The sequence below is a fragment of the Gopherus evgoodei genome, chromosome 4, assembly GCF_007399415.2.
Source record: "Gopherus evgoodei ecotype Sinaloan lineage chromosome 4, rGopEvg1_v1.p, whole genome shotgun sequence".
Taxonomy (NCBI): Eukaryota; Metazoa; Chordata; order Testudines; family Testudinidae; genus Gopherus; species Gopherus evgoodei.
This window is the reverse complement of record NC_044325.1, coordinates 30171096-30187789: the sequence shown is the minus strand read 5'-3', so window position 1 is coordinate 30187789 and position 16694 is coordinate 30171096. Positions and strand designations below refer to the sequence as shown.

Genomic DNA, 16694 nt, shown 5'->3' with positions numbered 1-16694 from the left:
ATACTTAAATTTTAAAGTGTGCATCAAGGACCTCAAAAATGTGAAGTAAAGGATTAAAAACCATAGCAATTCTGTTTCACCACCTTGTAGAAAGCGGTATATGATTCCATAGCTCAACAGGATCATTCATTTGTGCACCTCACTGTGCTTTATGGATATATGCAAGAGTAGCCTCATTTCATAGACAGCACAGGCAAGCATGAAGCTTTGGCCTAATTATTCTGAGAGGTAGTCTGGTTTACTTGATGAGATTTGGCTCTGTCATAGACGTTCTATTCTCAGCAGTGTCTCAAGGTGTTCATTTCAGGGGCATGACACCCAGACCTTGCTCAATAAGTAGTGCTATGAATCACTCATAATTAATACTAGTTAACAAAGGGGGGAAGACTTCGACTCATGGTATTCAGGCTCCCAGCCCAATGCACTTTTCCCTAGGCCAAAATGTATTTTGATGGAGAAGATACAGTTCCTTTGTTAATGAAGTGTGTGTGTATGACAATATTGCTGAAATTTGGCAGACTGGATGGAACATTTTAGTTTCAAATAAGTAGAAATTGTCAAGTTTGGAAGAGAACAGCTACAGAATTCCAAAAAAGAAAGTGCAGTTCAAACAAAGGGGAAGTTGATAATACTATGAATTTTGTAATTGGGGATGCTATGGGTTATGTTCATACAGGTTTAAACTTTGGTGAGACATCAAAACTCATTTCAGAAAACTTGTATGACGTTTCTTTCTTTTTCCAGGAACATGTTCCAGTGACCAAACTACTTTCAAAAATTTTGAATTTTGGACATAAAGCCAGAAATGGAGCATGTCTCCCTTCTTTCATACCCCTCTATGATAACAGTGATTAACTTCCTGCAATTCCTGAGACAAACTCCCATGACATTACGCTTTATCAGATGCCATCTATCTGATAAGACGTCTATCATTTATGGCGTAAAGTTCATATTCATAAGCAGTTTTGGCTGTGTTTGTAAAAGACTGATCATCACATTTGTTCTAAAACCATAATTTTGTTTTTTGCCTATCATCAGGAAAAGTTGTCATTTCTAGGATTAAAGTACAGCAATCTCCCTATGCCAGAGCAGTAGTCTTTTCTGGAGCAAATGAAGAATTATATATCCAATTTAAACTCAGGAGAAATGCAAGAAGATAGACGATAACTACCATAGTTGGATTGTTTTTGGTCATACTACTGAAGCAACCACCATCCTACAGTGAAACAAATAGTACCATGGGATCTCTAATGAACATAAATGGGATGAGTAATGCCATACAATGACATACACTGTCTCATCAGGTAAGCGGCATCTGAAATAGCATAATGTAATGGGAATTTGGGTTAAGTACCAGTACTGCCTTGAGGAAAAAAGGCCTTCTTCTGAACCACCACCATTAACTTCTACAGCAGCAGGGTTTTCTTTATATATCCCTCTCACATCAGAGTAAAGGGCAAGGACATGTTTGTTTAGCTTTGAGATTTGACCCGATCACAGTCTAAAATGAGTATGGAGGTAAACCAGAAAAAACGGTTACTAAACTTCCATAACTGCTTTCTTCGAGATGTGTTGCTCATGTTCCACGTTAGGTGTGTGCATCATTGCTGGAGATTTTTCCCTCAGTGGTATCCATCAGGCTGACTCTAGTGCCCTCTCGAGCCACACGCTCATGTGCTGGTTTAAAGGGTGCCGCCTGCCACACATCCTTTCAGTTCCTTCCTCCCGATCAACTGCAACAGAGGGGTAGGAGGTGGGTTGTGGAATGGACATGAGAAACATCTCTCAAAGAACAGCAGCTATGGAAGGTTAGTAACCATTTTTTCTTCTTTGAGTGCTTGCTTCCACTTTAGGGGACTCACAAGCAGTACCCTCAGTAGGTGTGCTTAGTCATGGACATGCAGACTGCAACACTGGTCTTCCAAATCTGGCATCGTCTTGAGCCTGTCGAGTGACGGCACAGTGGGATGCAAAAATATACACTGATGCCCAAGTTGCTGCCCTGGATTGGGACTTGTGCAAGGAACACCAATGAAGAGGCCTGATCTCCCGTGGAGTAAGTGATTAGGACAGGCTGGAGGTGTGACATTCGCCTGCTCATAACAAGCCCGAAAACAGGCAGTTATCCAGAAGGAGATCCTCTGGGCTGACACTGGAAGCCCTTTCATCTTTTCCGCTATTGCTACAAAGAGTTGTTTAGATTTGAAAAAGACTCAATATAGAAGGTAAGGGCAGGTCTAACACCTAATGAGTGACACTGCTGCTCCTCAGAATTCTCATGAGGCTTTGGGAAGAAAACTGGCAGGAAAATAGCCTGGTTGCTATGGAATTGTGAGACCACCTTTGGCAGGAAAGACAGGTGGAGATGTAGTTGGACATTGTCCTTGAAGAACACTGTATGGTGCTTCTGACATAAGGCCCTGATTTCAGAGACCCTCCTGGATGAGGTGATCACTACCAGAAAGATGACCTTCCAAGAGAGAAGTAGTAGAGGGCACGATGCTAGTGTGTCTACAGGAGGGCCCATGAGCCCCAACAGAACCAGGTTTAAGTCCCATGGAGGGATCGTTTTGTGTAACTGAGAGTAGAATCTCGCCAATCCCTTGAGAAACCGAACCAATATCTGATTAGAGAACACTGATCTGCTGTTCATCAGCAGGTGGAAGGCCGAGATTGTTGCTAAGTGCACCCTGAGAGATACCAGGGCCAGATCTTGCTGCTTTAGATGGAGCAAGTAGTCCAAGATAACTTGGAGGGAAGAACAAACGGGAAAGAGATCTCACTGAGACACTCACAGGGAGAAGCGCTTCCATTTGGACAGGTAGATGGCCCAAGTGGAAGGCTTCCTACTACCTAATAAGACCTGCTGAACTTGCCCTGAACAGGCCTGCTCCTCAGGGTTCAGTCATATAACATTCACGCAATTAGGTGAAGGGAGGCAAGATTGGGGAGGAGCAACCAGCTGTGGTCTTCTGAGATGAGGTCCGGACGGAGCGGAGGTGGAACTGGAAGAGCGGATCCTACTGATAGATCCATTAGTGTGCCGAACCAGATGTGACGTGGCCACACCAGGGCTAAAAAAATAACCCTCTTGTCCCGCTTGATTTTCAGGAGGACCTTGTGAACCAGAAGGACTGGGGAAAAGCATACAGCAGGAGCCCTATCCATGGAAACAAGAAGGTGTTGGAGCCTGGACTGTGCCTGTGTAGCGAGGAAAACTGATGGCAGTTCCTGTTCTGCTTGGTCATGAACAGGTCTACCCAGGGAGAACCCCAACTTTGGAAGAAGAACCTAGCGATCTCCAGATGAAGGGGCCACTTCTGATCAGAGAAAAAGGATCTGCTGAGATGATCTGCCAGTGTATTCTGGGATTCCAGAAAGTGTGGTGATGCAATGTGGATGGAGTGCCACACACAAAGTCCCACAGACAAATGGCTTCCTGATAGGGAAGAGAATCGAGCACCTCCCTGTTTGTTGATATAGAACATGGCCATGGTATTGTCTGTCAGAACTTGCACCACCTTGCCCGAGACCTGGGGGAAGAACACTTGCTAGGCTAAGCATACAGCCCTGAGTTTCCTGATATTTACATGCAGGGACAGTTCTTCCTGGGACCATAGGCCCCAAGTCCTGAGCAGGTGGAGGTGGGCTCCCCAACCTAGATCTGAGTCGTCCAACACTAGGGACACTGATGGCTCAAAGGATAACAAAAGGTACTCCCATCATCACTGACCTTGGGTCTTTCCACCAGTCCAGGAAGGTCAGGACCAGGGGTGGAAGAGTGAGCACTGAATCTAAGTGGTGTCTGTTCGGGGAGTAAATTGACACTAACCATGTCTGTAGGGGTCTCAGACTTGCATGCCAACCCACATAAGTTCGTGCAGCGCCAGAGGGTACTGGAGCCAGCCCAACAGACACCGCTGAGGGAAAATCTCTGGCAACAGTCCATGCGGAATGCACATACCTAACATGGTATGGACATGAGCAAGCCCTGGAAGAAGAATAATGAAAGATTTGTACCCTTCAAAGTTTCTATTTCAAAAGCAAGAAAAACAATAAGTTCTTTAATAAACTGAAATAGTACAGAAGTATCTAGAAACCAAGAAAAAATTAATTGGTTTATCTGAAAAAAAATGTAAGGTTATAACTGGAAACAGTCAACAACTAAGTACTTGTGTTCAGAATCTACTGAGAGGAATTAACTGGACCCTGAAACTATCCAAGAAGGGAAGCAGACAACAGCTGGACAAAGTAAAATAGTTGGCCTGCCAGGTCAGTGTGGGCAATAAACATACTTGTTAATCTTTATCTTCTACATTACTTTGTAAATTAGTGGAAGTGAAAAAGAAAACCCAAAGAAGCTGCTGAAGCCAAATTTGGGGAGGGAAAAATGCTTCAGAATTATTGTATAAGCTATCTGCTGGCTCACAAAAACAGAGTAGAGGCAGCACAACATGCAAGCTTATTTGCTGCATCAAAACAAAACTGACAGGTCCAATTTTAGGCCTACTAGCCTTGGTAGGATAGCAGCCATACCACTTTGGGTTGTGACTGTCTGGTGAGTGTTTAAATGTGAGACCTCCAAGAAAAACTCAGATGCCGCAAAGAGTGGTAGTGATTCAGAAGGTGGTACTTCCATTCACAGCAATATTGAAGTTATACCCTGAGTCTCATGGGGAGAAAATGTGCTGCTGGAGCTGAAATCTTTCAGGTCAAATGTAAAACCAAGGTCCTGACTAGCCCATTCATTAAACAGATTCCATAACAGATTCGAAAGAGCAAAAGCGGTTAACGCCAGAATCCTGCTCACATTACTACTTACTTCAGTAATACACTCTGCCTAGTAAATATTTTCTTTGTAATTTCAGTTTGAGTAACTAGTCTCATCATAAAAAATTACTACATTCTACTCTTGAGGTGGCTGCACTTCAGCAGTGGGTGAGTACATTTTATTTTCTGTATAGATTTTACACAAAAAGTGTGTGTGTGCACATGTGTATAAATAAAACATATTACAAACAAAACCTAAAAACATTAAAGTTGCAAAGTAAATCACTTGATTTAGGAAATGTCAGGTAAAGAAGACTGGGAGCAATGCTTTGAACATATAAAGTGTTACCAAATGCTACGTACTCTGAAAAAAATCAGGTCCCAGTCATCTCAAATTAGGCACCCAAAGTTAGTGGAAATTTTTGACCTTAATCTCTGTGCCTCTGCTCCTTATCTGTAAAATGGGGATAATACTATCCCCTCATCTCAAAGATGTGTTGTGAAGATAAATTTGTTAATGTTTGTGAAGCCCCTGGATACTATAGTGTTGAGTGCCACAGAAAAACCCAAAGAAAATTAATAATTCTGTGTTCAGAGCAGAATTTGAATAGTATGCAGTAGATAAGGACTGAGGTCACAAACAATAAGAAAACAAAATATAGAGTAGGTGCTCAGTAAGTAGGCACTATCTCTCCTGTAAACTAAATGAGGACAGGAGTCCTGTGGAAAAACTAGTATGTGATCATGTAAGCACAAAGGGGCTAAATTAAGGTTTTCAGTACTTTTCAGTACTTGACTTTGCAACTTTATGTTTTTAACGTAATTCTTGTGTGTGTAACATATCATATACACGAATCTGTGATACATTTTAGGATTTTTCTGTTTCATCAACAGAAGATAATTGTTTTCATATCCAATAGTTAAGTAATCTGTTCTTTCAGCAGTTACTAACCTTGATCTATGAATTTCTATCTGACATAATCCTAGGGATGTCAAAGTTCTGTACCCAGCTTTAACTCTACCAACAAACTTCTAGTTTCCCCTCTAAATAACACTCAGATGTTCAGGAAATGTGTTTCCAGGAATGAATCCACAGGATAGGCAGCAAATTTAAAAGCAAGTCATTCGTCAACTATACAAAAATTGCATTCAAATTTCTCTGCTTAACTGCTCTCTCTTGCTACAACACTCAAACTCAGCCAAATACATCATTTTAAATAAAACTCAGAAAGATAAAAAATTATATCATGTTCCATCTGTTGAGTATCAAGGAAGAAAATGTAATGGAACTTGAGCATCAACAGATGAAAGTAAACATTAACCCATGAAATCGAAAATACTAACTGGAAGCATTCCATGCCAGCTCCTGCAAAATTTGGAGAGAGTCTATTCCTATTTTTGTACATTTGATGACTTATTTGCTTTTAAATTTGCTGCCATCCTGATGGATAACGTCTTTGAGGCAGAAGTTGTCCTTTCTTTGCCAAACACACAATATACCTTTCACAATACTATAATTTAACAAAAGGTAGCATATACATTTGTATATTTTAAAAACAGCATTAAACATTTATTTGCTTCCACTTGCTTTATCAAAGATATATTTAGTGAACATAAGAACTGAAAATTAAAACAGTATTGTGATTTACCCTAAGATTTCACTTTGTTTTTCACTTGAGAAATAGAAGTCTTTCATGAAAGACACTCTAACCTTGGAGAAAAACCTCAACAATAACCAGATGGAGTGGGAAAAGTTTCACTTTCAATGAAATAGGATTCTCTTCCTTTCTACAGTAATTGATTTCTTGGATGTTTCCAAAATTAAGAGTTAAGAATTCTGGATTGCACTTCAGAGTCTTGTGTAAAGTCAGTTTCTTTCATCTGTAACTGTAAGAACCACACTTCGGAACTAGTCAAACAAGCTGACCTTGGGAGATAGACTGGATGACATAATGCACCCTTCCCATTTCTATAATCTCTGTAATATGATTGTATGAAACTCCTTTTCTCTGCGTTGGCATTCAGTTGAAGCATTCTAGAAAGAGAGCCTTAAGGTACGTCTACACTACGAAATTAGTTTTCTAAAAATCGACTTCTATAAAATCAACCTATTTTATACAGTCGATTGTCTAGGTCCTCACTAAGCGCATTAAGTTGGCAGAGTGCGTCCTCACTACCGTGGCGAGCATCGACTTATGGAATGGTGCACTGTGAGAAGCTATCCCACAGTTCTCAGTCTCCGCTGCCCACTGGAATTCTGGGTTAAGCTCCCAATGCCTGATGGGGCAAAAACATTGTTGCGGTGGTTTTGGGTACATGTCGTCAGTCTCCCCGCCCTCCCTCTGTGAAAGCAACCACAGACAATCATTTTGCACCTTTTTTCCTGGGTTATCCATGTAGATGCCATAGCACAGCAAGCATGGAGCCTGCTCAGCTCACTGCTGCTCTTGTGAGCATTGTAAACACCTTGCGCATTATACTACAGTTATGTGCAGAACCTGGCTAAGAGACAGCAGCACGAGGACGATTGTGAGGACATGGACATAGCATGGGATGTGGCAGCTGGGACATCATGGCGGCAGTGGGGCTGGTTGATACAGTGGAACGCCGATTCTGGGCCTGGCAAACAAGCACAGACTGGTGGGACGGCATAGTGTTGCGGGTATGGGATGATTCCCAGTGGCTGCAAAACTTTCATATGCATAAGGCCACCTTCCTGGAACTCTGTGAGTTGCTTTCCTTTGCCCTGACGTGCAGGAAAACCAAGATGAGAGCTGCCCTGACAGTTGAGATGTGAGTGGCAATAGCCCTGTGGAAGCTTGCAATGCCTGACTGCTACCGGTCAGTCGGGAATCAATTTGGAGTGGGCAAATCTACTGTGGTGACTGCTGTAATTCAAATAGCCAACATAATCACCGATGTTCTGCTACCATGGGTAGTGACTCTCGGAAATGTGCACGTCACAATGGATGACTTTGTTGCAGTGGGTTTCCCTAACTGTGGTGGGGCGACAGACGGAACGCATATCCCTATCTTGACACCGGACCACCTTGCCAACCAGTACATAAACCGCAAGAGGTCCTTCTCAATGGTACTGCAAGCACTGGTGGATCACAAGGGATATTTCACCGACATCAACGTGGGATGGCCAGGAAAGGTGCATGACGCTCGCATCTTTAGGAACTCCAGGCTGTTTGAGCAGCTGCAAGAAGGGATTTACTTCCCAGATCAGAAAATTACTGGTGGGGATGTTGAAATGCCAATAGTTATCCTTGGAGACCCAGCCTACCCCTTGCTCCCATGGCTCATGAAGTCATACACAGGCAGCCTGGACAGTAGTAAGGAGCAGTTCAACTATAGGCTGAGCAAGTGCAGAAGGGTGGTAGAATGTGCCTTTGGACATTTAAAAGCTCACTGGCGCTGTTTCCTGACTAGGTTAGACCTCAGTGAAACCAATATTCCCATTGTTATTACTGCTTGCTATGTGTGCCATAATATCTGTGAGAGTAAGGGGGAGACGTTTATGGCGGAGTGGGAGGTTGAGGCAAATTGCCTGGCTGCCAATTTTGAACAGCCAGATACCAGGGTGATCAGAAGAGCACAGGTAGGTCACTGCGCATCAGAGAGGCTTTGAAAACCAGTTTCACGACTGGCCAGGCTATGGCGTGACAGTTGTGTGTGTTTGTCCTTGATGCAAACCTGTCCCCTTTGTTGATTTTAATTCCCTGTAAACCAACCACCCTCCCTCCTTCGATCACAGCTGGCAAAAGAAATAAAGTCAATATTGTTTTGAAACGATGCTTTTTTGTTTAATTATTTTTTTTTTAATTAATGAAGGGAGATAACTGGTAAGGTAGCCCAGGAAGGGTAGGGTGGGGTGGGGGAGGAGGGAAGGACAAGGCCACATTGCTTATTGTAACCACACTACAAATCAAAACTGTTTGAATGACAGCCTTCTGTTGCTTGGGCCATCCTCTGGAGGAATGGCTGGGTGCCCGGAGCCTGCCCTCCTCCCTCCCCCACATTCTTGGGTGTCTGGGTGAGGAGGATATGGAACTTGGGGAGGAGGGCAGGTGGTTGTACAGTGGATCCAGTGGCGGTCTGTGCTCTTGGCTTTCCTGCAGCTCCACCAGATGCCTGAGCATGTCCGTTTGTTCCCCCATTAGCATCAGCATTGCATCCTGACTCTTCTCATCGCGTTCACTTAATACTTTCCTGGACTCTGTCACTGAATGCATCCATGCATTCAGCTGTGCCCTATCAATGCAGGAGGACTGCACGAGCTCAGAAAACATGTCATCGCGAGTGCATTTTTTCCACCTTCTAATCTGCGATAACCTCAGGGACGGAGATGATAGGGGGAGCACAGAAATATTTGCACCTGCAGGGGGATAAAAAGGGAGAGTAAAATTTAAGATGATACATTTCTGAGAACAAAAGAGAGACTCTTTCACAGTGAAAGAAGCAATTCACAGCAGACAGCACATGTTCTTTAGGTACAAGGTCACATTTTGCCTTTTATACTGAGCGCCTGACGGAATGGTGACATCACACACGGCTGGGCAACAGAATTCGGTTTCCAGGCAGCCATGGTAAGCCAAAGGGTATGCGGGTTTGGCTTCTAACGCCTTCATAACATGTGGGAATGTGTGCTAACTGCAGCGCCCTCCTTTCCCATAGCAGCAATGCTGGTTGGGTTTGCCACTTAAAAGGAGAAGCTGCAGTTTTTGGGTGGATGTGCAGCACACACCTCCCCTCAACCCTCCCTGTGCCTATTTGGGATGATCCCTTCACCCTTCCCCGCACCGCACGGCTATTCTCAGGGATTACTCCTTTTAGCCAAGCGCAAACAGCCCAGCCTGAATGGGGTCCTTTTACTGTTCCCTTACAAAAATTCCCGTTTCAACCAGGCGACCAGGAATGATAGCACTCTCCTGAGGCTAACACAGAAAGACATAGACCAGGGGTAGGCAACCTATGGCACACATGCCGAAGGCAGCACGCAAGCTGATTTTCAGTGGCACTCACACTGCCTGGGTCCTGGCCACCAGTCCAGGGGGCTCTACATTTTAATTTAATTTTAAATGAAGCTGCTTAAACATTTTAAAAACTTTATTTACTTTACATACAACAATAGTTTAGTTATATATTATAGACTTACAGAAAGAGACCTTCTAAAAACATTAAAATGTATTACTGGCACATGAAACCTTACATTAGAGTGAATAAATGAAGACTCGGCACAGCACTTCTGAAAGGTTGCCGACCCCTGATATAGACCAAATGTTGCTTGAATGCGACCACAACCCAGGACAATTCAGTGCCATGCTTTGTGCCGCAATGATTCCAGACTACTTGCTACTGGATAGGTGTGGTAAAAGTGTCCTGCTGTGGAGACTAGGCAGCCATCCCCAGAAACCTTCTGCAAAGGCTTTCAGAGTACCTCCAGAAGAGCTTCATGGAGATGTCCCTGGAGGATTCCCACTCCATGCCCAGACACGTTAACAGACTTTTCCAGTAGCTGTACTGGCCATGAATGCATCCCAAGTCTTCAAGGCAAATCAAACATTAAACACTATTGCTTTTAAACCATGTACTATAGTTACAAAATGTACACTCACCAGAGATGGCTTCTCCACCTTCACGGTCAGGGATCCCGCCGTGGGAGGGTATTGCCTCCAGGCTGATGAAAAGTCCTGGCTGCCGGGGAGAACGGATTCACCACTTGCCTGCTGTGTATTCTCCTCCTCCTCCTCCTCCTCCACAAAATCCTCCTCCATATTGCATGAGATTCCTCCCTTGCAGGTGTCCACAGACTGTGGTGGAGTACTGGTAGGCTCCCCCACTTCAGAATGCCATGCCGCTGATCATAGAAGCGGCATGTATGGGGCTCTGACCCAGAGTGACCATTTGCTTCCTTTGTCTTTTGATAGGCTTGCCTGAGCTCCTTGACTTTCAGGTGGCACTGCTGCATGTCCCTGTTGTAGCCTCTGTCCACCATGCCCTGTGCGATTTTGGCATATATATTAGTATTTCTTCATTTTGATCGGAGTTCTGCCTGCACAGATTCTTCTCCCCATACAGCAAATCAGATCCAGTGTCTTCTGTTCGCTCCATGCTGGACCTTGTTTACAATTCTGGGGAAATGTAGTGAGCCTGAATGGCCTCCCTCTGAGAGCAGGAGAGCGAGGGAACATTACATGGCCCTTGGAGGGCAGAGCCTAGATTGCCCCACCCCCGCTAGCTGGAAGTACCAAGGCGGGGCCAGAAGTATAAAAGGCTGGCCCCATAGCACAGTTGGGGGAGAGCCTGCAGAAGAGAAGGACGCTCTGCCTGTTCTCCTGCATCCCCGAGAGGAACCTGCGCCTGGCTGTTCTCGATGCCCAGACGCTGACAATGACTGGCCTGGAGTACCTGCTGCTGTATATCCTGAGGAGTCGGAAGAGGCCTGGAAGCCGCAGGTACTGAACACTGGAGTGGCAGAAAGTAGCCCAGGGGCAGTCACGGAGCAGCCAGCTGCAGAGCCTGGCATGGCTCAGTCGGCGTGTTGCAGCCAGATCCCTGCAGATGCTGGGGCAGCCACTCGTGCCCCTGCCAGGGCCCTGGGCTGGGACACAGTGGAGTAAGGTGGAAGCGCGTCCCCCTGCCACCCCAACCCAGGGTGGCTGAACTCCCCCCCACACTGCACAAGGAGGCTCCAGCCCTGAAGAGGAGCTTCCCTTAAAAGTCAGCACTTAGAGACTGTTTATTTGCTGGCTGCCTGAGCTCTGCCCAGGCCCCTGCCAACCCTGGTGGACTGTGTTTAAGGGCTGACTACTTGAGCTACCCAAGCCCAGGCTAAAGCCTGGTAGTGACTAATAATCACGCAGCCCTATTGGGGGCTCTTGCCTGTCTGACATAAGCTAGGCCTGTGAGGTCAGGGTCAGAGTGAGTGGCCTCCCTCTGACCAAGAGAGCGAGGGAGCATCACAGGGGACTGCATGGTCACCTGTGCTGCTGAGCTTGCCACGCTGACCAAACAGGAAATGAAATTCAGAAGTTCCCGGGGCTTTTCCTGTGTACCCGCTAGTGCATCGGAGTTGAAAGTGCTGTCCAGAGCTGTCACATTGGAGCATTTTGGGATAGCTCCCAGAGGCCAACAACATTGATTTGTGTCCGCACTACCCCAAATTCGACCCAGCAAGGTCGATTTTAGCACTACTCCCCTCGCCGGGAAGTTGATTTTAAGAGCCCTTGAGGTCAGTGGAACTGGGGTACTTGTGTAGACACATTCATTATAAAATTGACCTAACGCGGCTAAATTCAACCTAACCCTGTAGTGTAGACCAGGGCTTAGTTTTTGTTTTGTCTTCCAATATCTCTTAGAAAAGTTTGGGATCTCAGGTTTGTTTTCTTTAAACTCAAGAAAAGTGCAAAGAGAATGTATTGTACTTGAAATACTTAAAAGCCCTCTAGGAACAAGTTTCCCTGAGGATTCTTTCACTGGAAATATGGTGCAATTATTTAACCTCATTTTTAATTTCCTTACACCAAAAAACCCTAGACTTTTTAAGGTGATGTATAACAAGATGTGAACCAAAAATATATCTTTATACACCTGCTATACAACAGGTAAGCAGAACATTGCTTTCTCAACAAGCATACTGAGAGAATAAAAGGCTGTTTTTTTGTTGCTCAGCAAAGCCTCTTTAATAAGATCAGGATTATGTTGAGGCTCATGTTAGACTGACCTGCCTCTGAAGAGCTTCTTCTATAACCCATGTAGTATTGTCAACAGCTGGAGTTCCTGACGGATTCTTCCTGACCTGCTGAAATGGTGGACAATTCAGAACTTAGTCTCAGAAAATTAAGGACCTTTGAAGTACCTCATCCTAGGTCAGGGATGGGCAAACTTTTTGGCCTGAGGTCCACATCAGGGAACAGAAATCGTATGGCAGGCCACGAATGCTTACAAAATTGAGGTCTGGGGGGTAGGGGGCGGCTCTGGTTGTGGGGCTGGGGATGAGGAGTTTGGGGTGTAGGAGGGTGCTCTGGGCTGGGACCGAGGGATTCGGAGGGGGATCAGGGCTGGGGCAGGGGTGCATGTTCTGGCCAGGGGTGTGGGCCCTGGGGTGGGGCTAGGGATGTGGTTTGGGGTGCAGGAGGGTGCTCTGTCCTGGGATCAAGGGGTTTGAAGAGTGGGAGGAGGATCAGGGCTGAGGCAGAGGGCTAGGGCATGGGGAGTGGCTCATGCCTGCAGGCTCTGAGCGGCGCTTACCTCAAGCGGCTCCCGGAAGCAGTGGCATGTCCCTTCTCTGGCTCCTAGGTGTGGAGCAGCCTGCGATCCTCAGAGCGGGGCCATGGCGCGGCTTCCGGGAGCAGCGTGGTGCGACCCCGACCCAGCTTCCCAGTGGGAACTTGCAGGCCAGCCCCAAATGGCTCCCAGGCCATAGTCTGCCCACCTGTCCTAGATTAAAACTGTGGTAATGAGAAAGGAGACTAAAGAACTGACACTAAGGTCAGCTCTATACTAGAAAATGTTTGCTGGTATAGCTGGGGAGAGGCAGACAGGGCTGCAACTATGCTGTAAGAAGCTTGGGCCAGGTATGAAAAAAATCATCAGTACCATGCCTAGAAACTACTCATTTAAAACCCCAGATATGCAAGTAGATCAGGAAACGTCTAGGAAGACACAATTAGGTTTATCCCTTTTATTTCTTTATGGCTTGTGGATTCCTGTGCTAACCCCAGGTGCTTTTGTTTTGCTTGTAACCTTTAAGCTGGACCGCAAGAAAGCTATTCTTGGTGCTTAATTCTTGTAGTTGCTCTTTTAAAATCTAGCAATAGCCTGAGTTCCCAGATGCATTTTCACTTTTTTAAAAAAAAATAAAATTTACCTTTAAAAACAGAATTGGATTTATGTGCGCAAACCTATTAAGACACATGTTGTTTAATTAGCTGGTGGCAACAGCTGATTTCCTTCCTTCCTTAGCTCTTCCCTGGGGGGGGGGGTTGTAAACAGGCTTGAGGGTACCCAACAGGAAGAAATTCCCAAGTGCGCCTTCCTGAGCTCTCAAAGGGGCTCTGCCCTTGGATGGTGGCACCATCTACCAATTCAAGATCAGAGAAAAGCTGTAACCTTGGGAGTTTAATACAAGCCTGGAATGGCCAGTATTAATTTTTAGAATCCTTGCGGGCCCCCACCTTCTGCACTCCAAGTGCCAGAGTGAGGAATTAGCCTTGACAGAGGCAGTGTAGCCAAAGCACCCAGCTCCAGAGGTCCCAGCCTCGTGTGATTGCTCATTGGGGCCATTTTAAGCTTATGTCAGAGCAGCCTTGGCTCCCAGCAGTCACAAGAATCAGGACAGCACACGTTCACCACACCAGTTAACTGAGCAGAGTTCCAGGTTAGCTAAAAATGTAGCACAGACAGAAGCACACTACTGTAAATTAAAAAAACACAAAAACAAAAACCACATTCTGCACCACTCTTCATTGTGGAACCTTCTAGAGAACTTTAAAAACAAAAAACAAAACAAAAAACCACTTTTACCCACTACGAAAAGTAACTGACAGTGTTTTCTTCTCCTGCTAAAATTGAGTCAAGTGCAAATCCTTACTATTTTTTGCCTTATCGTTAAAACAAAGTACTTTTTAATCAAATATGACTTATTTTGTGCTGTTTACTTCCTGTATTTCTTTCAGTTTAGATGAGCGAGATTCCACTCTTCCATTCTTTTTAAAAAAGTATATATTCATTCTGAATCTAATTCACTTGCATCTTAATGCTTGAGTTCACAACACTCCAAATGTTTAAATCTAAAATATCGTTGAAATTTAAAAATAAGTTAAATATTTCAAATCATGTTACGTTTCATAAAATTTTTAAAGGTCTGTAGTTTGACTAATCTAATGGTAAGTATTTATAATTGTTTTTGGTTAGCTACCTGCCTCTTATATAGTCCGCACCTATGGAGAAAATAAAGCTACTTCTTAGTAAAAATTGTGTGTGTATATATAAAATTAAACTACAGATTATTCAGTAATGTTATATTAGCCTAGACTGTGAACCTAAAAAGCCTTTACAGTATTGTTCCAAGGGTTTAGCCATTTAAAGAAATTCAATAAAACACGTTAATGCCTAATTTGATACACATATATTTGTTTGCAATCTGTTTCTCTCGTATTATAAAGCACAGACTTACCGTTTTAATTTCTGAGATCTCTGTATTTGTGTTCTTTGAACTGCATTTTGACATCATGATATCAGTTTATACATTAATTGCATCATTTGCAAACTTCTGCTCTAAAATGAAATAAAAATGAACAGGAGTGTGGAATTAAAAAAGGATAGCTCAAAAATTCTGTAAATAGTGCAAAATACAAGGAATTTGTAAAAGAACAGACAATAATATTTTGGTCATAAGTAGTAATATAAATATCCCTTATGTAATTTCTCAAAACCATACACAGATGTATCTATATCAGTACACACGAAAGGCAAGCTCGTGTTAAAGGTCTATCCTGAAAGCGACAACATAGTCTCCAGTATTTTAGTTTAACAGTCAGAATTAGATGTTAAAAATTTTGAAATTTGTATTTTTTAAAATGAGTAAAAAATATTTCAAGAAATGAAAGTTCAAAAAAGGAAGACTCAGCAAGAAATGAAGAGATAAATTACAAGATCTATTTTTCCTGGACACATTAAAACTACTACAAAAATCATACTTTAAATTCAGCAACTGCTGAAACCCAATAAGCTATTATTAGTCAACAAGAATGACAATTAGAAGAGAAATGCAGTAGTTCTGTATCTTGTTTAATCATGCTATATTTTTTCACACACATCAATAAAGAATTCCTTTCATTTCGCTTCTAAACAAAAAAGGCAAAAACAGTTCAAATTATGTTTTGTGCAAATTTTAATTTGAGCCTCAACAAATGCCCTCAATGCATGAAAAAGCAGAGCGTATTTTACTACCTCCTGAACATGTCAATACATTCATATTTGAATTAATTTAAAATATATCTTATTAATTTCTAGTAAGACGGTGCATTATCCAAAATCGAAGTTCAATTTAAAAAGGATCCATATATTTAAATGTCATTTGTACAATGCAACTATCAGGATTTAACAAATAATTTAGTTTAATACAAACATGTAATTGCTGCTCCACAGACTTGCATCTGAAACCCAAAAGTATGGATAGTCTCTAAGCAGCAATTCTACTTCGTGTATCCACAACTATATACATCCCCATACAGAAAAGGGAGCAACAGAAATTACTCAATTTATTCATCCAATGTGTAAGCATTCCAGGAATGACTGAACCATTCACCAAAAGAAAAAAAAGTTCTAAAATCCATTTTTGTAAACAAACTGTTACTGAAAAGTTAAAATACAAAATGAACCTTGATAAGAATTTCTATCCTAATAGGTTTTAATAATATTAACAAAAAAGGACATTCCTAAAGATTACTTCAGTGTGTTCATTTTTACCTCGAATGCTGCTACTGAGCTTTTCCAGAGTTTCAAGCCTGTAATTTTGTTTCACCCTAGGTAACCTAAAAGGTAATATAAAAAGAGAACACTTTAACATGAACTCCCATAAAAATCAATCATGCCATGTGGTAGTCTGTTTTCTTGCATTTTAATATTTCGCTCTGTGGCAACAGCATATGGTCCTTCAAAATCTAATCATCATATGTCCTTTCTTGGCTGGGGATACAGACAGTGAGTGTCTGAAATATTGGTTCTAGGTGCTCAGGAGATATTTGCATATTTTCTGTTTTATTTGCTAAAGTAATTGCTAGAGTCCAATTAGATTTACAGCTTAAAAAACCCCTTCACTGTGTTTTTCATTTATTACCAAAATGGAGTTTTAAAGAAACTTAATATTCACCATACTTTAAAAGGCTTATAGCATGCATTAGTTTTATGGAGAA

At 43.1% G+C, this 16694-nt stretch overlaps 1 protein-coding gene across 12 annotated transcripts in view; it reads right to left on the bottom strand.

The window, feature by feature from the left end:
- Positions 1–16694, bottom strand: part of DICER1 (dicer 1, ribonuclease III) — a 104152-nt gene that overhangs the window by 64020 nt on the left and 23438 nt on the right. For 3 of the 12 annotated variants that reach the window (XM_030558829.1, XM_030558827.1, XM_030558832.1), the window contains exons 2-4: positions 16249–16313; positions 14954–15054; positions 12500–12577 (exon numbers count right to left, since the gene is read on the bottom strand). The gene's annotated coding sequence lies outside the window, so the exon portion shown is untranslated. Of the gene's footprint in view, positions 1–12499; positions 12578–13026; positions 13227–13952; positions 14161–14953; positions 15055–16248; positions 16314–16694 lie in introns of all 12 variants that reach the window. The other 9 variants (XM_030558838.1, XM_030558834.1, XM_030558830.1 and 6 more) reach the window with 8 other exon arrangements.